This window comes from Triturus cristatus, chromosome 5_2 (assembly GCF_964204655.1).
Source record: "Triturus cristatus chromosome 5_2, aTriCri1.1, whole genome shotgun sequence".
NCBI classification, from domain to species: Eukaryota; Metazoa; Chordata; class Amphibia; order Caudata; family Salamandridae; genus Triturus; species Triturus cristatus.
In genome coordinates this window covers 552,374,384-552,397,341 of record NC_140588.1, presented here as the reverse complement: position 1 = coordinate 552,397,341, position 22,958 = coordinate 552,374,384, and the positions used below count along the sequence as shown (strand labels likewise).

General features: G+C 33.4%; 16 non-coding genes across 16 annotated transcripts; 7 read left to right on the top strand and 9 right to left on the bottom strand.

The window, feature by feature from the left end:
* Positions 1 to 1,315: 1,315 nt before the first annotated feature.
* TRNAQ-CUG (transfer RNA glutamine (anticodon CUG)) lies at positions 1,316 to 1,387 on the top strand. The gene has a single exon. It is a non-coding gene; the product is annotated as a tRNA-Gln (tRNA).
* An 825-nt stretch (positions 1,388 to 2,212) lies between these two features.
* On the bottom strand, positions 2,213 to 2,284 carry TRNAQ-UUG (transfer RNA glutamine (anticodon UUG)). Its single transcript has one exon. It is a non-coding gene; the product is annotated as a tRNA-Gln (tRNA).
* A 1,548-nt stretch (positions 2,285 to 3,832) lies between these two features.
* TRNAQ-CUG (transfer RNA glutamine (anticodon CUG)) lies at positions 3,833 to 3,904 on the top strand. The gene has a single exon. It is a non-coding gene; the product is annotated as a tRNA-Gln (tRNA).
* Positions 3,905 to 4,729: 825 nt separating this feature from the next.
* TRNAQ-UUG (transfer RNA glutamine (anticodon UUG)) lies at positions 4,730 to 4,801 on the bottom strand. Its single transcript has one exon. It is a non-coding gene; the product is annotated as a tRNA-Gln (tRNA).
* Positions 4,802 to 6,349: 1,548 nt separating this feature from the next.
* Positions 6,350 to 6,421, top strand: TRNAQ-CUG (transfer RNA glutamine (anticodon CUG)). Its single transcript has one exon. It is a non-coding gene; the product is annotated as a tRNA-Gln (tRNA).
* An 825-nt stretch (positions 6,422 to 7,246) lies between these two features.
* On the bottom strand, positions 7,247 to 7,318 carry TRNAQ-UUG (transfer RNA glutamine (anticodon UUG)). Its single transcript has one exon. It is a non-coding gene; the product is annotated as a tRNA-Gln (tRNA).
* Positions 7,319 to 9,763: 2,445 nt separating this feature from the next.
* TRNAQ-UUG (transfer RNA glutamine (anticodon UUG)) lies at positions 9,764 to 9,835 on the bottom strand. Its single transcript has one exon. It is a non-coding gene; the product is annotated as a tRNA-Gln (tRNA).
* A 2,445-nt stretch (positions 9,836 to 12,280) lies between these two features.
* TRNAQ-UUG (transfer RNA glutamine (anticodon UUG)) lies at positions 12,281 to 12,352 on the bottom strand. The gene has a single exon. It is a non-coding gene; the product is annotated as a tRNA-Gln (tRNA).
* Positions 12,353 to 13,900: 1,548 nt separating this feature from the next.
* On the top strand, positions 13,901 to 13,972 carry TRNAQ-CUG (transfer RNA glutamine (anticodon CUG)). The gene has a single exon. It is a non-coding gene; the product is annotated as a tRNA-Gln (tRNA).
* Positions 13,973 to 14,797: 825 nt separating this feature from the next.
* TRNAQ-UUG (transfer RNA glutamine (anticodon UUG)) lies at positions 14,798 to 14,869 on the bottom strand. Its single transcript has one exon. It is a non-coding gene; the product is annotated as a tRNA-Gln (tRNA).
* A 1,548-nt stretch (positions 14,870 to 16,417) lies between these two features.
* TRNAQ-CUG (transfer RNA glutamine (anticodon CUG)) lies at positions 16,418 to 16,489 on the top strand. The gene has a single exon. It is a non-coding gene; the product is annotated as a tRNA-Gln (tRNA).
* Positions 16,490 to 17,314: 825 nt separating this feature from the next.
* TRNAQ-UUG (transfer RNA glutamine (anticodon UUG)) lies at positions 17,315 to 17,386 on the bottom strand. The gene has a single exon. It is a non-coding gene; the product is annotated as a tRNA-Gln (tRNA).
* A 1,548-nt stretch (positions 17,387 to 18,934) lies between these two features.
* On the top strand, positions 18,935 to 19,006 carry TRNAQ-CUG (transfer RNA glutamine (anticodon CUG)). The gene has a single exon. It is a non-coding gene; the product is annotated as a tRNA-Gln (tRNA).
* Positions 19,007 to 19,831: 825 nt separating this feature from the next.
* TRNAQ-UUG (transfer RNA glutamine (anticodon UUG)) lies at positions 19,832 to 19,903 on the bottom strand. Its single transcript has one exon. It is a non-coding gene; the product is annotated as a tRNA-Gln (tRNA).
* Positions 19,904 to 21,451: 1,548 nt separating this feature from the next.
* On the top strand, positions 21,452 to 21,523 carry TRNAQ-CUG (transfer RNA glutamine (anticodon CUG)). The gene has a single exon. It is a non-coding gene; the product is annotated as a tRNA-Gln (tRNA).
* An 825-nt stretch (positions 21,524 to 22,348) lies between these two features.
* Positions 22,349 to 22,420, bottom strand: TRNAQ-UUG (transfer RNA glutamine (anticodon UUG)). The gene has a single exon. It is a non-coding gene; the product is annotated as a tRNA-Gln (tRNA).
* Between the last annotated feature and the right edge of the window lie 538 nt (positions 22,421 to 22,958).

Genomic DNA, 22,958 nt, shown 5'->3' with positions numbered 1-22,958 from the left:
GAGGCAAATCTCTTCTGTCAAAATGGAAAGCTCACCCTGGTACGGGAGGGTGGATGGTGTCATGGTTAGCACTCTGGACTCTGAAAACAGGGATCTGAGTACAAATTTCAGTGGGACTTATCTGAACTTTACAATTTTCTTTTCCATTCAGTTCTTAGAAGTTTTATTTGGAACAACATCACATTTACTTATAAACATGTAAAAATCAACCTATACATATGTATCTCTGTATATATAGCTATATGTCTCTGTATATTTATAGGAAAATATAAACATATAGATTATAAAAATAAATATAATTAGTGGAGGTGAAAATCATGAACAGTTGTTGCCTCTCAGCATTTGAAACATGAGTTTCTACTTCTTTCTCTTTTATATGTCCTGAAATTGAGATAGTCACTTTTTACTCAGTATTGATCCAACAATACAGTTTATGTATATAAAGCATATCATATGATTTGTGAACAATGTTCAAAAATTAGAATTTGATCAGTACCTGTGATGCCTCCGACCAAAAGCTTATATTTTACGATTGGAGATCAACTGTTGTAAATCAGCATGAAAAACATTTTCTTTTCACGATTTCCATACTAATATAAAACAACATTTTTACTAGCTGAATGAGATCATCATTTGGGTTCCTCTATGTTTGATTGAAGAAAACTTCTCATTCACAATGTGCTATTTTCGCCTTATCAATAGCGGGAAAGCTTAAAAAAGTGATGCTGTGAATCACCCATCTGAAATGCGTTTGAGAAAATCAGAATATGATTTTATAATGGCTAACTACTTTGTGAAGAAATTTGATGTCAAAGTATTTTAAAGTTTGTATTGATGTAACTTGTTCAAGCTGATGGACATTTTGAAAGCATTCAATAATTGACTCTTTCAACCTACTGGTGTTGGATTTGAGCTATCAATGAACAAAGATGAAGAAATGGAAAAGCTCAAGAGTAATAAAAAAAGTCCCTCCAAGGTTTCAAATCGGATCATTGGATGCAAAGTCCAAATTGCCAACCATTGCTCTATGGAGCCACCCATGCAGGAGACAGAGACATTGCTTCAGTAGTCTGGAAATGTAGACTGTTTTATTATGCTACAGGCAAAGATGAACATTGTGATATAACTTTTATATTCAGATAAACATTTGAATATTTAACACTTTTATAGAGAATATAGCTGAAAAGAATCAAATCACATTAAAGCTCTATCCACTATGACCATTCAAATGAGATATCTTTTTATCAATATAAGAGAAGGCCATCACTGATGCGCTCTCTTTTGTCTCAATGGAAACGTCACTCTTGTGTGAGAGGGTTCCATGGTGTAATGGTTAGCACTCTGGACTCTGAATCCAGCGATCCGAGTTCAAATCTCGGTGGGACCTACTACAATTATGAGATTCACTGTTTAACTCATTTTTTAGAATTTGGTCTAGAAAAAACATAATATCAATGTTTTATACTGATGCGTATGAACGCATAAGTATGTATAGATGCATACATAGCTTTATCCGTCTAGATAGCTGTTAGACAATATGAACATATCAATTATTCATTAACATAAATATTGAAGCTGAACCTAGAAACTGTTCTTTCACATCCACATTGTAAACATGAGTTTATTTTCCTTTCTCATCTATATGGCCAGTAATGAGATAGTTCATTTTTGCTGATTTCTTAGCTGACAACATGCTGGACTTACACAGTGCATTTCATTGTGAATGTCTTTAAAAGTGAATTTCAGATTCACACCTTTGACATGTCTTTCAAAAGATTCAACTTTTTTGGTTGTGGATTTACTGTTGAAAATCAGTGTGTAAAATCTTTGTACGTCTGAATTTCAAGATTATTATTCAAACTGCACATCTTCGGTCCCCGTAATACAAAGTTTGACTCCTCAAGTTTTGTTTTAATGAATGCTTTGCAATGAAAAAGTTCCTTGTTCGCCTTAACAATAACAGTAAGATTTTAAAAAGTAATGTCTTGCATCAGGCCCCTGTGATGAGTTTGAGAAACCAGAGTGAGTTTGTAAAATCTCTCATTATTTTGAGCCATTTAGTTTCCAGGTATTGTAAAATTTCTATTATTTGCTCACATCTAATAAACTTTTAGAGTATAATCAATAAATTAATTGTTCACCCTACCGGTATTAGATATGTGATATTAATGAATACACTTGAAAGAAAATGATTTGGTCAAGAGTCATAAAATGGTCCCACCGAGATTTGAACTCGGATCATTGGATTCAAAGTCCAAAGTGCTAACCATTACACCATGGAACCTCCCATGTGAAAGGAGCATAAACTGCTGCAGGAATGTGGAAATGTCAAAGTTTTTAATATTCTACTGTCAAAGAGAAACTGTATTGGATTGCTTTCCTATTCTGGTAAACTTTTGCATATTGAACTATGTTGGGGAAGGATGTTGCCCAAAAGACTCAAATAACGTTATAACTCTGTTGAACAGTGGTTTTTATGTGAGATAATATTTTTCAATGAAAGATAAGTTGCCCCCTGAGGCAAATCTCTTCTGTCAAAATGGAAAGCTCACCCTGGTACGGGAGGGTGGATGGTGTCATGGTTAGCACTCTGGACTCTGAAAACAGGGATCTGAGTACAAATTTCAGTGGGACTTATCTGAACTTTACAATTTTCTTTTCCATTCAGTTCTTAGAAGTTTTATTTGGAACAACATCACATTTACTTATAAACATGTAAAAATCAACCTGTACATATGTATCTCTGTATATATAGCTATATGTCTCTGTATATTTATAGGAAAATATAAACATATAGATTATAAAAATAAATATAATTAGTGGAGGTGAAAATCATGAACAGTTGTTGCCTCTCAGCATTTGAAACATGAGTTTCTACTTCTTTCTCTTTTATATGTCCTGAAATTGAGATAGTCACTTTTTACTCAGTATTGATCCAACAATACAGTTTATGTATATAAAGCATATCATATGATTTGTGAACAATGTTCAAAAATTAGAATTTGATCAGTACCTGTGATGCCTCCGACCAAAAGCTTATATTTTACGATTGGAGATCAACTGTTGTAAATCAGCATGAAAAACATTTTCTTTTCACGATTTCCATACTAATATAAAACAACATTTTTACTAGCTGAATGAGATCATCATTTGGGTTCCTCTATGTTTGATTGAAGAAAACTTCTCATTCAAAATGTGCTATTTTCGCCTTATCAATAGCGGGAAAGCTTAAAAAAGTGATGCTGTGAATCACCCATCTGAAATGCGTTTGAGAAAATCAGAATATGATTTTATAATGGCTAACTACTTTGTGAAGAAATTTGATGTCAAAGTATTTTAAAGTTTGTATTGATGTAACTTGTTCAAGCTGATGGACATTTTGAAAGCATTCAATAATTGACTCTTTCAACCTGCTGGTGTTGGATTTGAGCTATCAATGAACAAAGATGAAGAAATGGAAAAGCTCAAGAGTAATAAAAAAAGTCCCTCCAAGGTTTCAAATCGGATCATTGGATGCAAAGTCCAAATTGCCAACCATTGCTCTATGGAGCCACCCATGCAGGAGACAGAGACATTGCTTCAGTAGTCTGGAAATGTAGACTGTTTTATTATGCTACAGGCAAAGATGAACATTGTGATATAACTTTTATATTCAGATAAACATTTGAATATTTAACACTTTTATAGAGAATATAGCTGAAAAGAATCAAATCACATTAAAGCTCTATCCACTATGACCATTCAAATGAGATATCTTTTTATCAATATAAGAGAAGGCCATCACTGATGCGCTCTCTTTTGTCTCAATGGAAATGTCACTCTTGTGTGAGAGGGTTCCATGGTGTAATGGTTAGCACTCTGGACTCTGAATCCAGCGATCCGAGTTCAAATCTCGGTGGGACCTACTACAATTATGAGATTCACTGTTTAACTCATTTTTTAGAATTTGGTCTAGAAAAAACATAATATCAATGTTTTATACTGATGCGTATGAACGCATAAGTATGTATAGATGCATACATAGCTTTATCCGTCTAGATAGCTGTTAGACAATATGAACATATCAATTATTCATTAACATAAATATTGAAGCTGAACCTAGAAACTGTTCTTTCACATCCACATTGTAAACATGAGTTTATTTTCCTTTCTCATCTATATGGCCAGTAATGAGATAGTTCATTTTTGCTGATTTCTTAGCTGACAACATGCTGGACTTACACAGTGCATTTCATTGTGAATGTCTTTAAAAGTGAATTTCAGATTCACACCTTTGACATGTCTTTCAAAAGATTCAACTTTTTTGGTTGTGGATTTACTGTTGAAAATCAGTGTGTAAAATCTTTGTACGTCTGAATTTCAAGATTATTATTCAAACTGCACATCTTCGGTCCCCGTAATACAAAGTTTGACTCCTCAAGTTTTGTTTTAATGAATGCTTTGCAATGAAAAAGTTCCTTGTTCGCCTTAACAATAACAGTAAGATTTTAAAAAGTAATGTCTTGCATCAGGCCCCTGTGATGAGTTTGAGAAACCAGAGTGAGTTTGTAAAATCTCTCATTATTTTGAGCCATTTAGTTTCCAGGTATTGTAAAATTTCTATTATTTGCTCACATCTAATAAACTTTTAGAGTATAATCAATAAATTAATTGTTCACCCTACCGGTATTAGATATGTGATATTAATGAATACACTTGAAAGAAAATGATTTGGTCAAGAGTCATAAAATGGTCCCACCGAGATTTGATCTCGGATCATTGGATTCAAAGTCCAAAGTGCTAACCATTACACCATGGAACCTCCCATGTGAAAGGAGCATAAACTGCTGCAGGAATGTGGAAATGTCAAAGTTTTTAATATTCTACTGTCAAAGAGAAACTGTATTGGATTGCTTTCCTATTCTGGTAAACTTTTGCATATTGAACTATGTTGGGGAAGGATGTTGCCCAAAAGACTCAAATAACGTTATAACTCTGTTGAACAGTGGTTTTTATGTGAGATAATATTTTTCAATGAAAGATAAGTTGCCCCCTGAGGCAAATCTCTTCTGTCAAAATGGAAAGCTCACCCTGGTACGGGAGGGTGGATGGTGTCATGGTTAGCACTCTGGACTCTGAAAACAGGGATCTGAGTACAAATTTCAGTGGGACTTATCTGAACTTTACAATTTTCTTTTCCATTCAGTTCTTAGAAGTTTTATTTGGAACAACATCACATTTACTTATAAACATGTAAAAATCAACCTGTACATATGTATCTCTGTATATATAGCTATATGTCTCTGTATATTTATAGGAAAATATAAACATATAGATTATAAAAATAAATATAATTAGTGGAGGTGAAAATCATGAACAGTTGTTGCCTCTCAGCATTTGAAACATGAGTTTCTACTTCTTTCTCTTTTATATGTCCTGAAATTGAGATAGTCACTTTTTACTCAGTATTGATCCAACAATACAGTTTATGTATATAAAGCATATCATATGATTTGTGAACAATGTTCAAAAATTAGAATTTGATCAGTACCTGTGATGCCTCCGACCAAAAGCTTATATTTTACGATTGGAGATCAACTGTTGTAAATCAGCATGAAAAACATTTTCTTTTCACGATTTCCATACTAATATAAAACAACATTTTTACTAGCTGAATGAGATCATCATTTGGGTTCCTCTATGTTTGATTGAAGAAAATTTCTCATTCAAAATGTGCTATTTTCGCCTTATCAATAGCGGGAAAGCTTAAAAAAGTGATGCTGTGAATCACCCATCTGAAATGCGTTTGAGAAAATCAGAATATGATTTTATAATGGCTAACTACTTTGTGAAGAAATTTGATGTCAAAGTATTTTAAAGTTTGTATTGATGTAACTTGTTCAAGCTGATGGACATTTTGAAAGCATTCAATAATTGACTCTTTCAACCTGCTGGTGTTGGATTTGAGCTATCAATGAACAAAGATGAAGAAATGGAAAAGCTCAAGAGTAATAAAAAAAGTCCCTCCAAGGTTTCAAATCGGATCATTGGATGCAAAGTCCAAATTGCCAACCATTGCTCTATGGAGCCACCCATGCAGGAGACAGAGACATTGCTTCAGTAGTCTGGAAATGTAGACTGTTTTATTATGCTACAGGCAAAGATGAACATTGTGATATAACTTTTATATTCAGATAAACATTTGAATATTTAACACTTTTATAGAGAATATAGCTGAAAAGAATCAAATCACATTAAAGCTCTATCCACTATGACCATTCAAATGAGATATCTTTTTATCAATATAAGAGAAGGCCATCACTGATGCGCTCTCTTTTGTCTCAATGGAAACGTCACTCTTGTGTGAGAGGGTTCCATGGTGTAATGGTTAGCACTCTGGACTCTGAATCCAGCGATCCGAGTTCAAATCTCGGTGGGACCTACTACAATTATGAGATTCACTGTTTAACTCATTTTTTAGAATTTGGTCTAGAAAAAACATAATATCAATGTTTTATACTGATGCGTATGAACGCATAAGTATGTATAGATGCATACATAGCTTTATCCGTCTAGATAGCTGTTAGACAATATGAACATATCAATTATTCATTAACATAAATATTGAAGCTGAACCTAAAAACTGTTCTTTCACATCCACATTGTAAACATGAGTTTATTTTCCTTTCTCATCTATATGGCCAGTAATGAGATAGTTCATTTTTGCTGATTTCTTAGCTGACAACATGCTGGACTTACACAGTGCATTTCATTGTGAATGTCTTTAAAAGTGAATTTCAGATTCACACCTTTGACATGTCTTTCAAAAGATTCAACTTTTTTGGTTGTGGATTTACTGTTGAAAATCAGTGTGTAAAATCTTTGTACGTCTGAATTTCAAGATTATTATTCAAACTGCACATCTTCGGTCCCCGTAATACAAAGTTTGACTCCTCAAGTTTTGTTTTAATGAATGCTTTGCAATGAAAAAGTTCCTTGTTCGCCTTAACAATAACAGTAAGATTTTAAAAAGTAATGTCTTGCATCAGGCCCCTGTGATGAGTTTGAGAAACCAGAGTGAGTTTGTAAAATCTCTCATTATTTTGAGCCATTTAGTTTCCAGGTATTGTAAAATTTCTATTATTTGCTCACATCTAATAAACTTTTAGAGTATAATCAATAAATTAATTGTTCACCCTACCGGTATTAGATATGTGATATTAATGAATACACTTGAAAGAAAATGATTTGGTCAAGAGTCATAAAATGGTCCCACCGAGATTTGAACTCGGATCATTGGATTCAAAGTCCAAAGTGCTAACCATTACACCATGGAACCTCCCATGTGAAAGGAGCATAAACTGCTGCAGGAATGTGGAAATGTCAAAGTTTTTAATATTCTACTGTCAAAGAGAAACTGTATTGGATTGCTTTCCTATTCTGGTAAACTTTTGCATATTGAACTATGTTGGGGAAGGATGTTGCCCAAAAGACTCAATTAACGTTGTAACTCTGTTGAACAGTGGTTTTTATGTGAGATAATATTTTTCAATGAAAGATAAGTTGCCCCCTGAGGCAAATCTCTTCTGTCAAAATGGAAAGCTCACCCTGGTACGGGAGGGTGGATGGTGTCATGGTTAGCACTCTGGACTCTGAAAACAGGGATCTGAGTACAAATTTCAGTGGGACTTATCTGAACTTTACAATTTTCTTTTCCATTCAGTTCTTAGAAGTTTTATTTGGAACAACATCACATTTACTTATAAACATGTAAAAATCAACCTGTACATATGTATCTCTGTATATATAGCTATATGTCTCTGTATATTTATAGGAAAATATAAACATATAGATTATAAAAATAAATATAATTAGTGGAGGTGAAAATCATGAACAGTTGTTGCCTCTCAGCATTTGAAACATGAGTTTCTACTTCTTTCTCTTTTATATGTCCTGAAATTGAGATAGTCACTTTTTACTCAGTATTGATCCAACAATACAGTTTATGTATATAAAGCATATCATATGATTTGTGAACAATGTTCAAAAATTAGAATTTGATCAGTACCTGTGATGCCTCCGACCAAAAGCTTATATTTTACGATTGGAGATCAACTGTTGTAAATCAGCATGAAAAACATTTTCTTTTCACGATTTCCATACTAATATAAAACAACATTTTTACTAGCTGAATGAGATCATCATTTGGGTTCCTCTATGTTTGATTGAAGAAAACTTCTCATTCAAAATGTGCTATTTTCGCCTTATCAATAGCGGGAAAGCTTAAAAAAGTGATGCTGTGAATCACCCATCTGAAATGCGTTTGAGAAAATCAGAATATGATTTTATAATGGCTAACTACTTTGTGAAGAAATTTGATGTCAAAGTATTTTAAAGTTTGTATTGATGTAACTTGTTCAAGCTGATGGACATTTTGAAAGCATTCAATAATTGACTCTTTCAACCTACTGGTGTTGGATTTGAGCTATCAATGAACAAAGATGAAGAAATGGAAAAGCTCAAGAGTAATAAAAAAAGTCCCTCCAAGGTTTCAAATCGGATCATTGGATGCAAAGTCCAAATTGCCAACCATTGCTCTATGGAGCCACCCATGCAGGAGACAGAGACATTGCTTCAGTAGTCTGGAAATGTAGACTGTTTTATTATGCTACAGGCAAAGATGAACATTGTGATATAACTTTTATATTCAGATAAACATTTGAATATTTAACACTTTTATAGAGAATATAGCTGAAAAGAATCAAATCACATTAAAGCTCTATCCACTATGACCATTCAAATGAGATATCTTTTTATCAATATAAGAGAAGGCCATCACTGATGCGCTCTCTTTTGTCTCAATGGAAAAGTCACTCTTGTGTGAGAGGGTTCCATGGTGTAATGGTTAGCACTCTGGACTCTGAGTCCAGCGATCCGAGTTCAAATCTCGGTGGGACCTACTACAATTATGAGATTCACTGTTTAACTCATTTTTTAGAATTTGGTCTAGAAAAAACATAATATCAATGTTTTATACTGATGCGTATGAACGCATAAGTATGTATAGATGCATACATAGCTTTATCCGTCTAGATAGCTGTTAGACAATATGAACATATCAATTATTCATTAACATACATATTGAAGCTGAACCTAGAAACTGTTCTTTCACATCCACATTGTAAACATGAGTTTATTTTCCTTTCTCATCTATATGGCCAGTAATGAGATAGTTCATTTTTGCTGATTTCTTAGCTGACAACATGCTGGACTTACACAGTGCATTTCATTGTGAATGTCTTTAAAAGTGAATTTCAGATTCACACCTTTGACATGTCTTTCAAAAGATTCAACTTTTTTGGTTGTGGATTTACTGTTGAAAATCAGTGTGTAAAATCTTTGTACGTCTGAATTTCAAGATTATTATTCAAACTGCACATCTTCGGTCCCCGTAATACAAAGTTTGACTCCTCAAGTTTTGTTTTAATGAATGCTTTGCAATGAAAAAGTTCCTTGTTCGCCTTAACAATAACAGTAAGATTTTAAAAAGTAATGTCTTGCATCAGGCCCCTGTGATGAGTTGGAGAAACCAGAGTGAGTTTGTAAAATCTCTCATTATTTTGAGCCATTTAGTTTCCAGGTATTGTAAAATTTCTATTATTTGCTCACATCTAATAAACTTTTAGAGTATAATCAATAAATTAATTGTTCACCCTACCGGTATTAGATATGTGATATTAATGAATACACTTGAAAGAAAATGATTTGGTCAAGAGTCATAAAATGGTCCCACCGAGATTTGAACTCGGATCATTGGATTCAAAGTCCAAAGTGCTAACCATTACACCATGGAACCTCCCATGTGAAAGGAGCATAAACTGCTGCAGGAATGTGGAAATGTCAAAGTTTTTAATATTCTACTGTCAAAGAGAAACTGTATTGGATTGCTTTCCTATTCTGGTAAACTTTTGCATATTGAACTATGTTGGGGAAGGATGTTGCCCAAAAGACTCAAATAACGTTATAACTCTGTTGAACAGTGGTTTTTATGTGAGATAATATTTTTCAATGAAAGATAAGTTGCCCCCTGAGGCAAATCTCTTCTGTCAAAATGGAAGGCTCACCCTGGTACGGGAGGGTGGATGGTGTCATGGTTAGCACTCTGGACTCTGAAAACAGGGATCTGAGTACAAATTTCAGTGGGACTTATCTGAACTTTACAATTTTCTTTTCCATTCAGTTCTTAGAAGTTTTATTTGGAACAACATCACATTTACTTATAAACATGTAAAAATCAACCTGTACATATGTATCTCTGTATATATAGCTATATGTCTCTGTATATTTATAGGAAAATATAAACATATAGATTATAAAAATAAATATAATTAGTGGAGGTGAAAATCATGAACAGTTGTTGCCTCTCAGCATTTGAAACATGAGTTTCTACTTCTTTCTCTTTTATATGTCCTGAAATTGAGATAGTCACTTTTTACTCAGTATTGATCCAACAATACAGTTTATGTATATAAAGCATATCATATGATTTGTGAACAATGTTCAAAAATTAGAATTTGATCAGTACCTGTGATGCCTCCGACCAAAAGCTTATATTTTACGATTGGAGATCAACTGTTGTAAATCAGCATGAAAAACATTTTCTTTTCACGATTTCCATACTAATATAAAACAACATTTTTACTAGCTGAATGAGATCATCATTTGGGTTCCTCTATGTTTGATTGAAGAAAACTTCTCATTCAAAATGTGCTATTTTCGCCTTATCAATAGCGGGAAAGCTTAAAAAAGTGATGCTGTGAATCACCCATCTGAAATGCGTTTGAGAAAATCAGAATATGATTTTATAATGGCTAACTACTTTGTGAAGAAATTTGATGTCAAAGTATTTTAAAGTTTGTATTGATGTAACTTGTTCAAGCTGATGGACATTTTGAAAGCATTCAATAATTGACTCTTTCAACCTACTGGTGTTGGATTTGAGCTATCAATGAACAAAGATGAAGAAATGGAAAAGCTCAAGAGTAATAAAAAAAGTCCCTCCAAGGTTTCAAATCGGATCATTGGATGCAAAGTCCAAATTGCCAACCATTGCTCTATGGAGCCACCCATGCAGGAGACAGAGACATTGCTTCAGTAGTCTGGAAATGTAGACTGTTTTATTATGCTACAGGCAAAGATGAACATTGTGATATAACTTTTATATTCAGATAAACATTTGAATATTTAACACTTTTATAGAGAATATAGCTGAAAAGAATCAAATCACATTAAAGCTCTATCCACTATGACCATTCAAATGAGATATCTTTTTATCAATATAAGAGAAGGCCATCACTGATGCGCTCTCTTTTGTCTCAATGGAAAAGTCACTCTTGTGTGAGAGGGTTCCATGGTGTAATGGTTAGCACTCTGGACTCTGAGTCCAGCGATCCGAGTTCAAATCTCGGTGGGACCTACTACAATTATGAGATTCACTGTTTAACTCATTTTTTAGAATTTGGTCTAGAAAAAACATAATATCAATGTTTTATACTGATGCGTATGAACGCATAAGTATGTATAGATGCATACATAGCTTTATCCGTCTAGATAGCTGTTAGACAATATGAACATATCAATTATTCATTAACATAAATATTGAAGCTGAACCTAGAAACTGTTCTTTCACATCCACATTGTAAACATGAGTTTATTTTCCTTTCTCATCTATATGGCCAGTAATGAGATAGTTCATTTTTGCTGATTTCTTAGCTGACAACATGCTGGACTTACACAGTGCATTTCATTGTGAATGTCTTTAAAAGTGAATTTCAGATTCACACCTTTGACATGTCTTTCAAAAGATTCAACTTTTTTGGTTGTGGATTTACTGTTGAAAATCAGTGTGTAAAATCTTTGTACGTCTGAATTTCAAGATTATTATTCAAACTGCACATCTTCGGTCCCTGTAATACAAAGTTTGACTCCTCAAGTTTTGTTTTAATGAATGCTTTGCAATGAAAAAGTTCCTTGTTCGCCTTAACAATAACAGTAAGATTTTAAAAAGTAATGTCTTGCATCAGGCCACTGCGATGAGTTTGAGAAACCAGAGTGAGTTTGTAAAATCTCTCATTATTTTGAGCCATTTAGTTTCCAGGTATTGTAAAATTTCTATTATTTGCTCACATCTAATAAACTTTTAGAGTATAATCAATAAATTAATTGTTCACCCTACCGGTATTAGATATGTGATATTAATGAATACACTTGAAAGAAAATGATTTGGTCAAGAGTCATAAAATGGTCCCACCGAGATTTGAACTCGGATCATTGGATTCAAAGTCCAAAGTGCTAACCATTACACCATGGAACCTCCCATGTGAAAGGAGCATAAACTGCTGCAGGAATGTGGAAATGTCAAAGTTTTTAATATTCTACTGTCAAAGAGAAACTGTATTGGATTGCTTTCCTATTCTGGTAAACTTTTGCATATTGAACTATGTTGGGGAAGGATGTTGCCCAAAAGACTCAAATAACGTTATAACTCTGTTGAACAGTGGTTTTTATGTGAGATAATATTTTTCAATGAAAGATAAGTTGCCCCCTGAGGCAAATCTCTTCTGTCAAAATGGAAGGCTCACCCTGGTACGGGAGGGTGGATGGTGTCATGGTTAGCACTCTGGACTCTGAAAACAGGGATCTGAGTACAAATTTCAGTGGGACTTATCTGAACTTTACAATTTTCTTTTCCATTCAGTTCTTAGAAGTTTTATTTGGAACAACATCACATTTACTTATAAACATGTAAAAATCAACCTGTACATATGTATCTCTGTATATATAGCTATATGTCTCTGTATATTTATAGGAAAATATAAACATATAGATTATAAAAATAAATATAATTAGTGGAGGTGAAAATCATGAACAGTTGTTGCCTCTCAGCATTTGAAACATGAGTTTCTACTTCTTTCTCTTTTATATGTCCTGAAATTGAGATAGTCACTTTTTACTCAGTATTGATCCAACAATACAGTTTATGTATATAAAGCATATCATATGATTTGTGAACAATGTTCAAAAATTAGAATTTGATCAGTACCTGTGATGCCTCCGACCAAAAGCTTATATTTTACGATTGGAGATCAACTGTTGTAAATCAGCATGAAAAACATTTTCTTTTCACGATTTCCATACTAATATAAAACAACATTTTTACTAGCTGAATGAGATCATCATTTGGGTTCCTCTATGTTTGATTGAAGAAAACTTCTCATTCAAAATGTGCTATTTTCGCCTTATTAATAGCGGGAAAGCTTAAAAAAGTGATGCTGTGAATCACCCATCTGAAATGCGTTTGAGAAAATCAGAATATGATTTTATAATGGCTAACTACTTTGTGAAGAAATTTGATGTCAAAGTATTTTAAAGTTTGTATTGATGTAACTTGTTCAAGCTGATGGACATTTTGAAAGCATTCAATAATTGACTCTTTCAACCTACTGGTGTTGGATTTGAGCTATCAATGAACAAAGATGAAGAAATGGAAAAGCTCAAGAGTAATAAAAAAAGTCCCTCCAAGGTTTCAAATCGGATCATTGGATGCAAAGTCCAAATTGCCAACCATTGCTCTATGGAGCCACCCATGCAGGAGACAGAGACATTGCTTCAGTAGTCTGGAAATGTAGACTGTTTTATTATGCTACAGGCAAAGATGAACATTGTGATATAACTTTTATATTCAGATAAACATTTGAATATTTAACACTTTTATAGAGAATATAGCTGAAAAGAATCAAATCACATTAACGCTCTATCCACTATGACCATTCAAATGAGATATCTTTTTATCAATATAAGAGAAGGCCATCACTGATGCGCTCTCTTTTGTCTCAATGGAAAAGTCACTCTTGTGTGAGAGGGTTCCATGGTGTAATGGTTAGCACTCTGGACTCTGAATCCAGCGATCCGAGTTCAAATCTCGGTGGGACCTACTACAATTATGAGATTCACTGTTTAACTCATTTTTTAGAATTTGGTCTAGAAAAAACATAATATCAATGTTTTATACTGATGCGTATGAACGCATAAGTATGTATAGATGCATACATAGCTTTATCCGTCTAGATAGCTGTTAGACAATATGAACATATCAATTATTCATTAACATAAATATTGAAGCTGAACCTAGAAACTGTTCTTTCACATCCACATTGTAAACATGAGTTTATTTTCCTTTCTCATCTATATGGCCAGTAATGAGATAGTTCATTTTTGCTGATTTCTTAGCTGACAACATGCTGGACTTACACAGTGCATTTCATTGTGAATGTCTTTAAAAGTGAATTTCAGATTCACACCTTTGACATGTCTTTCAAAAGATTCAACTTTTTTGGTTGTGGATTTACTGTTGAAAATCAGTGTGTAAAATCTTTGTACGTCTGAATTTCAAGATTATTATTCAAACTGCACATCTTCGGTCCCTGTGATACAAAGTTTGACTCCTCAAGTTTTGTTTTAATGAATGCTTTGCAATGAAAAAGTTCCTTGTTCGCCTTAACAATAACAGTAAGATTTTAAAAAGTAATGTCTTGCATCAGGCCCCTGTGATGAGTTTGAGAAACCAGAGTGAGTTTGTAAAATCTCTCATTATTTTGAGCCATTTAGTTTCCAGGTATTGTAAAATTTCTATTATTTGCTCACATCTAATAAACTTTTAGAGTATAATCAATAAATTAATTGTTCACCCTACCGGTATTAGATATGTGATATTAATGAATACACTTGAAAGAAAATGATTTGGTCAAGAGTCATAAAATGGTCCCACCGAGATTTGAACTCGGATCATTGGATTCAAAGTCCAAAGTGCTAACCATTACACCATGGAACCTCCCATGTGAAAGGAGCATAAACTGCTGCAGGAATGTGGAAATGTCAAAGTTTTTAATATTCTACTGTCAAAGAGAAACTGTATTGGATTGCTTTCCTATTCTGGTAAACTTTTGCATATTGAACTATGTTGGGGAAGGATGTTGCCCAAAAGACTCAAATAACGTTATAACTCTGTTGAACAGTGGTTTTTATGTGAGATAATATTTTTCAATGAAAGATAAGTTGCCCCCTGAGGCAAATCTCTTCTGTCAAAATGGAAAGCTCACCCTGGTACGGGAGGGTGGATGGTGTCATGGTTAGCACTCTGGACTCTGAAAACAGGGATCTGAGTACAAATTTCAGTGGGACTTATCTGAACTTTACAATTTTCTTTTCCATTCAGTTCTTAGAAGTTTTATTTGGAACAACATCACATTTACTTATAAACATGTAAAAATCAACCTGTACATATGTATCTCTGTATATATAGCTATATGTCTCTGTATATTTATAGGAAAATATAAACATATAGATTATAAAAATAAATATAATTAGTGGAGGTGAAAATCATGAACAGTTGTTGCCTCTCAGCATTTGAAACATGAGTTTCTACTTCTTTCTCTTTTATATGTCCTGAAATTGAGATAGTCACTTTTTACTCAGTATTGATCCAACAATACAGTTTATGTATATAAAGCATATCATATGATTTGTGAACAATGTTCAAAAATTAGAATTTGATCAGTACCTGTGATGCCTCCGACCAAAAGCTTATATTTTACGATTGGAGATCAACTGTTGTAAATCAGCATGAAAAACATTTTCTTTTCACGATTTCCATACTAATATAAAACAACATTTTTACTAGCTGAATGAGATCATCATTTGGGTTCCTCTATGTTTGATTGAAGAAAACTTCTCATTCAAAATGTGCTATTTTCGCCTTATCAATAGCGGGAAAGCTTAAAAAAGTGATGCTGTGAATCACCCATCTGAAATGCGTTTGAGAAAATCAGAATATGATTTTATAATGGCTAACTACTTTGTGAAGAAATTTGATGTCAAAGTATTTTAAAGTTTGTATTGATGTAACTTGTTCAAGCTGATGGACATTTTGAAAGCATTCAATAATTGACTCTTTCAACCTACTGGTGTTGGATTTGAGCTATCAATGAACAAAGATGAAGAAATGGAAAAGCTCAAGAGTAATAAAAAAAGTCCCTCCAAGGTTTCAAATCGGATCATTGGATGCAAAGTCCAAATTGCCAACCATTGCTCTATGGAGCCACCCATGCAGGAGACAGAGACATTGCTTCAGTAGTCTGGAAATGTAGACTGTTTTATTATGCTACAGGCAAAGATGAACATTGTGATATAACTTTTATATTCAGATAAACATTTGAATATTTAACACTTTTATAGAGAATATAGCTGAAAAGAATCAAATCACATTAAAGCTCTATCCACTATGACCATTCAAATGAGATATCTTTTTATCAATATAAGAGAAGGCCATCACTGATGCGCTCTCTTTTGTCTCAATGGAAACGTCACTCTTGTGTGAGAGGGTTCCATGGTGTAATGGTTAGCACTCTGGACTCTGAATCCAGCGATCCGAGTTCAAATCTCGGTGGGACCTACTACAATTATGAGATTCACTGTTAAACTCATTTTTTAGAATTTGGTCTAGAAAAAACATAATATCAATGTTTTATACTGATGCGTATGAACGCATAAGTATGTATAGATGCATACATAGCTTTATCCGTCTAGATAGCTGTTAGACAATATGAACATATCAATTATTCATTAACATAAATATTGAAGCTGAACCTAGAAACTGTTCTTTCACATCCACATTGTAAACATGAGTTTATTTTCCTTTCTCATCTATATGGCCAGTAATGAGATAGTTCATTTTTGCTGATTTCTTAGCTGACAACATGCTGGACTTACACAGTGCATTTCATTGTGAATGTCTTTAAAAGTGAATTTCAGATTCACACCTTTGACATGTCTTTCAAAAGATTCAACTTTTTTGGTTGTGGATTTACTGTTGAAAATCAGTGTGTAAAATCTTTGTACGTCTGAATTTCAAGATTATTATTCAAACTGCACATCTTCGGTCCCCGTAATACAAAGTTTGACTCCTCAAGTTTTGTTTTAATGAATGCTTTGCAATGAAAAAGTTCCTTGTTCGCCTTAACAATAACAGTAAGATTTTAAAAAGTAATGTCTTGCATCAGGCCCCTGTGATGAGTTTGAGAAACCAGAGTGAGTTTGTAAAATCTCTCATTATTTTGAGCCATTTAGTTTCCAGGTATTGTAAAATTTCTATTATTTGCTCACATCTAATAAACTTTTAGAGTATAATCAATAAATTAATTGTTCACCCTACCGGTATTAGATATGTGATATTAATGAATACACTTGAAAGAAAATGATTTGGTCAAGAGTCATAAAATGGTCCCACCGAGATTTGAACTCGGATCATTGGATTCAAAGTCCAAAGTGCTAACCATTACACCATGGAACCTCCCATGTGAAAGGAGCATAAACTGCTGCAGGAATGTGGAAATGTCAAAGTTTTTAATATTCTACTGTCAAAGAGAAACTGTATTGGATTGCTTTCCTATTCTGGTAAACTTTTGCATATTGAACTATGTTGGGGAAGGATGTTGCCCAAAAGACTCAAATAACGTTATAACTCTGTTGAACAGTGGTTTTTATGTGAGATAATATTTTTCAATGAAAGATAAGTTGCCCCCTGAGGCAAATCTCTTCTGTCAAAATGGAAGGCTCACCCTGGTACGGGAGGGTGGATGGTGTCATGGTTAGCACTCTGGACTCTGAAAACAGGGATCTGAGTACAAATTTCAGTGGGACTTATCTGAACTTTACAATTTTCTTTTCCATTCAGTTCTTAGAAGTTTTATTTGGAACAACATCACATTTACTTATAAACATGTAAAAATCAACCTGTACATATGTATCTCTGTATATATAGCTATATGTCTCTGTATATTTATAGGAAAATATAAACATATAGATTATAAAAATAAATATAATTAGTGGAGGTGAAAATCATGAACAGTTGTTGCCTCTCAGCATTTGAAACATGAGTTTCTACTTCTTTCTCTTTTATATGTCCTGAAATTGAGATAGTCACTTTTTACTCAGTATTGATCCAACAATACAGTTTATGTATATAAAGCATATCATATGATTTGTGAACAATGTTCAAAAATTAGAATTTGATCAGTACCTGTGATGCCTCCGACCAAAAGCTTATATTTTACGATTGGAGATCAACTGTTGTAAATCAGCATGAAAAACATTTTCTTTTCACGATTTCCATACTAATATAAAACAACATTTTTACTAGCTGAATGAGATCATCATTTGGGTTCCTCTATGTTTGATTGAAGAAAACTTCTCATTCAAAATGTGCTATTTTCGCCTTATTAATAGCGGGAAAGCTTAAAAAAGTGATGCTGTGAATCACCCATCTGAAATGCGTTTGAGAAAATCAGAATATGATTTTATAATGGCTAACTACTTTGTGAAGAAATTTGATGTCAAAGTATTTTAAAGTTTGTATTGATGTAACTTGTTCAAGCTGATGGACATTTTGAAAGCATTCAATAATTGACTCTTTCAACCTACTGGTGTTGGATTTGAGCTATCAATGAACAAAGATGAAGAAATGGAAAAGCTCAAGAGTAATAAAAAAAGTCCCTCCAAGGTTTCAAATCGGATCATTGGATGCAAAGTCCAAATTGCCAACCATTGCTCTATGGAGCCACCCATGCAGGAGACAGAGACATTGCTTCAGTAGTCTGGAAATGTAGACTGTTTTATTATGCTACAGGCAAAGATGAACATTGTGATATAACTTTTATATTCAGATAAACATTTGAATATTTAACACTTTTATAGAGAATATAGCTGAAAAGAATCAAATCACATTAACGCTCTATCCACTATGACCATTCAAATGAGATATCTTTTTATCAATATAAGAGAAGGCCATCACTGATGCGCTCTCTTTTGTCTCAATGGAAAAGTCACTCTTGTGTGAGAGGGTTCCATGGTGTAATGGTTAGCACTCTGGACTCTGAATCCAGCGATCCGAGTTCAAATCTCGGTGGGACCTACTACAATTATGAGATTCACTGTTTAACTCATTTTTTAGAATTTGGTCTAGAAAAAACATAATATCAATGTTTTATACTGATGCGTATGAACGCATAAGTATGTATAGATGCATACATAGCTTTATCCGTCTAGATAGCTGTTAGACAATATGAACATATCAATTATTCATTAACATAAATATTGAAGCTGAACCTAGAAACTGTTCTTTCACATCCACATTGTAAACATGAGTTTATTTTCCTTTCTCATCTATATGGCCAGTAATGAGATAGTTCATTTTTGCTGATTTCTTAGCTGACAACATGCTGGACTTACACAGTGCATTTCATTGTGAATGTCTTTAAAAGTGAATTTCAGATTCACACCTTTGACATGTCTTTCAAAAGATTCAACTTTTTTGGTTGTGGATTTACTGTTGAAAATCAGTGTGTAAAATCTTTGTACGTCTGAATTTCAAGATTATTATTCAAACTGCACATCTTCGGTCCCTGTGATACAAAGTTTGACTCCTCAAGTTTTGTTTTAATGAATGCTTTGCAATGAAAAAGTTCCTTGTTCGCCTTAACAATAACAGTAAGATTTTAAAAAGTAATGTCTTGCATCAGGCCCCTGTGATGAGTTTGAGAAACCAGAGTGAGTTTGTAAAATCTCTCATTATTTTGAGCCATTTAGTTTCCAGGTATTGTAAAATTTCTATTATTTGCTCACATCTAATAAACTTTTAGAGTATAATCAATAAATTAATTGTTCACCCTACCGGTATTAGATATGTGATATTAATGAATACACTTGAAAGAAAATGATTTGGTCAAGAGTAATAAAATGGTCCCACCGAGATTTGAACTCGGATCATTGGATTCAAAGTCCAAAGTGCTAACCATTACACCATGGAACCTCCCATGTGAAAGGAGCATAAACTGCTGCAGGAATGTGGAAATGTCAAAGTTTTTAATATTCTACTGTCAAAGAGAAACTGTATTGGATTGCTTTCCTATTCTGGTAAACTTTTGCATATTGAACTATGTTGGGGAAGGATGTTGCCCAAAAGACTCAAATAACGTTATAACTCTGTTGAACAGTGGTTTTTATGTGAGATAATATTTTTCAATGAAAGATAAGTTGCCCCCTGAGGCAAATCTCTTCTGTCAAAATGGAAAGCTCACCCTGGTACGGGAGGGTGGATGGTGTCATGGTTAGCACTCTGGACTCTGAAAACAGGGATCTGAGTACAAATTTCAGTGGGACTTATCTGAACTTTACAATTTTCTTTTCCATTCAGTTCTTAGAAGTTTTATTTGGAACAACATCACATTTACTTATAAACATGTAAAAATCAACCTGTACATATGTATCTCTGTATATATAGCTATATGTCTCTGTATATTTATAGGAAAATATAAACATATAGATTATAAAAATAAATATAATTAGTGGAGGTGAAAATCATGAACAGTTGTTGCCTCTCAGCATTTGAAACATGAGTTTCTACTTCTTTCTCTTTTATATGTCCTGAAATTGAGATAGTCACTTTTTACTCAGTATTGATCCAACAATACAGTTTATGTATATAAAGCATATCATATGATTTGTGAACAATGTTCAAAAATTAGAATTTGATCAGTACCTGTGATGCCTCCGACCAAAAGCTTATATTTTACGATTGGAGATCAACTGTTGTAAATCAGCATGAAAAACATTTTCTTTTCACGATTTCCATACTAATATAAAACAACATTTTTACTAGCTGAATGAGATCATCATTTGGGTTCCTCTATGTTTGATTGAAGAAAACTTCTCATTCAAAATGTGCTATTTTCGCCTTATCAATAGCGGGAAAGCTTAAAAAAGTGATGCTGTGAATCACCCATCTGAAATGCGTTTGAGAAAATCAGAATATGATTTTATAATGGCTAACTACTTTGTGAAGAAATTTGATGTCAAAGTATTTTAAAGTTTGTATTGATGTAACTTGTTCAAGCTGATGGACATTTTGAAAGCATTCAATAATTGACTCTTTCAACCTACTGGTGTTGGATTTGAGCTATCAATGAACAAAGATGAAGAAATGGAAAAGCTCAAGAGTAATAAAAAAAGTCCCTCCAAGGTTTCAAATCGGATCATTGGATGCAAAGTCCAAATTGCCAACCATTGCTCTATGGAGCCACCCATGCAGGAGACAGAGACATTGCTTCAGTAGTCTGGAAATGTAGACTGTTTTATTATGCTACAGGCAAAGATGAACATTGTGATATAACTTTTATATTCAGATAAACATTTGAATATTTAACACTTTTATAGAGAATATAGCTGAAAAGAATCAAATCACATTAAAGCTCTATCCACTATGACCATTCAAATGAGATATCTTTTTATCAATATAAGAGAAGGCCATCACTGATGCGCTCTCTTTTGTCTCAATGGAAACGTCACTCTTGTGTGAGAGGGTTCCATGGTGTAATGGTTAGCACTCTGGACTCTGAATCCAGCGATCCGAGTTCAAATCTCGGTGGGACCTACTACAATTATGAGATTCACTGTTAAACTCATTTTTTAGAATTTGGTCTAGAAAAAACATAATATCAATGTTTTATACTGATGCGTATGAACGCATAAGTATGTATAGATGCATACATAGCTTTATCCGTCTAGATAGCTGTTAGACAATATGAACATATCAATTATTCATTAACATAAATATTGAAGCTGAACCTAGAAACTGTTCTTTCACATCCACATTGTAAACATGAGTTTATTTTCCTTTCTCATCTATATGGCCAGTAATGAGATAGTTCATTTTTGCTGATTTCTTAGCTGACAACATGCTGGACTTACACAGTGCATTTCATTGTGAATGTCTTTAAAAGTGAATTTCAGATTCACACCTTTGACATGTCTTTCAAAAGATTCAACTTTTTTGGTTGTGGATTTACTGTTGAAAATCAGTGTGTAAAATCTTTGTACGTCTGAATTTCAAGATTATTATTCAAACTGCACATCTTCGGTCCCCGTAATACAAAGTTTGACTCCTCAAGTTTTGTTTTAATGAATGCTTTGCAATGAAAAAGTTCCTTGTTCGCCTTAACAATAACAGTAAGATTTTAAAAAGTAATGTCTTGCATCAGGCCCCTGTGATGAGTTTGAGAAACCAGAGTGAGTTTGTAAAATCTCTCATTATTTTGAGCCATTTAGTTTCCAGGTATTGTAAAATTTCTATTATTTGCTCACATCTAATAAACTTTTAGAGTATAATCAATAAATTAATTGTTCACCCTACCGGTATTAGATATGTGATATTAATGAATACACTTGAAAGAAAATGATTTGGTCAAGAGTCATAAAATGGTCCCACCGAGATTTGAACTCGGATCATTGGATTCAAAGTCCAAAGTGCTAACCATTACACCATGGAACCTCCCATGTGAAAGGAGCATAAACTGCTGCAGGAATGTGGAAATGTCAAAGTTTTTAATATTCTACTGTCAAAGAGAAACTGTATTGGATTGCTTTCCTATTCTGGTAAACTTTTGCATATTGAACTATGTTGGGGAAGGATGTTGCCCAAAAGACTCAAATAACGTTATAACTCTGTTGAACAGTGGTTTTTATGTGAGATAATATTTTTCAATGAAAGATAAGTTGCCCCCTGAGGCAAATCTCTTCTGTCAAAATGGAAGGCTCACCCTGGTACGGGAGGGTGGATGGTGTCATGGTTAGCACTCTGGACTCTGAAAACAGGGATCTGAGTACAAATTTCAGTGGGACTTATCTGAACTTTACAATTTTCTTTTCCATTCAGTTCTTAGAAGTTTTATTTGGAACAACATCACATTTACTTATAAACATGTAAAAATCAACCTGTACATATGTATCTCTGTATATATAGCTATATGTCTCTGTATATTTATAGGAAAATATAAACATATAGATTATAAAAATAAATATAATTAGTG